The following is a 1244-nucleotide window of genomic DNA, read 5'->3' as shown; positions in this document are numbered from 1 at the left end:
TTGTTCTCTGGGAAATAGAGAAAAACGATCGTTAGTGAACTCTAAAGAGTTCAAGAGTTATTCATTAAACGAACGTTGAGCACACAGCAAAAACACAGTGCACTCATAACCTAGAATGTCCTTAAAAGAACAAAACTGCTCTGATACCACTAATGTAACATCCCAAAATATAGTAATAACCATAAATTAGAATTAATTACATTGCATTTTCAACAGTGCAGTCTTACACAAAAAAATCAACGCGCAAAAGCCGAACGGCATTAAGTACAGAGTTGATTACAGTAATACAGAAGTAACGAGAGTTCGGGACGAACGGTTTTACAAAACCAAATAACCAAACGTTCAAAAACAAAATTAACTAACTATCATCTATGAATAACCGGACGCTCTAAGGCTCGGCCTTGACTTCCACATCTACCAGATTCTCCCCTTCAATTATATCTTCCAACAAGGCATCTCCTTCTGCTCACATCCACACGGATGATCATTGCAATTGACAGGACGGACGTACAAAGACGAGACAACACAAGGAAAACACAGGGTAAGCTTATGTAATTTAATTCACACATCAACAGATAAAGTAAACATTTCAAACAATACACGAATCTAGTTCAATATTCATATATATATATATATATATATATATATATATATATATATATATATATAATCATACGAACACTATCTCTAGACGGACCGTCCGGACTGTATGAATCTGTGTAGCTACAGGCGTTCTTGCACTCGGGTGATGTAGTAACTGGGATACACTCAACAGCTGCCACCCGAGGTTAGCCCTATCCAAAGTACCCCTAAGGACTAGGACCTCCTGCCGTTCCCACACATGACCTACCCCCCTCTACAGGAGGACGAGTACTCACGGAACATCAGGATGAACTGCCAACATTAGCATAACCACAGTCATACTTTACCAATTCCAATATTCAAAGCATGAGTCGTTCCTCCCCGGAACGCTCGTTCAAAATCCATAATCGCTTATTCATCTCATATAATATTCATCCTTTAAAATCTTCCACTTTATTATCATTTTCATCATCAGTTATAAGGACATAAATATAGAACGTTAGCCCTCTTCAGAACGAGGACGAACGATAAGAATGAGACCAACGATTCTCCCGTTCAGAATAGAAGAAGACTAAGAGAATATCTTTTAGATCTAAGAAATGGACTGAGTAAACTAGGGCAAACTGTGACGAACGGTAATTACCACGTGAGTCAGTTAAATG

Source organism: Vigna umbellata, chromosome 9, assembly GCF_029865625.1.
Source record: "Vigna umbellata cultivar VRB3 chromosome 9, Vumbellata_1.0, whole genome shotgun sequence".
Lineage (NCBI taxonomy): Eukaryota > Viridiplantae > Streptophyta > Magnoliopsida > Fabales > Fabaceae > Vigna > Vigna umbellata.
This window is presented reverse-complemented; position numbering follows the sequence as displayed.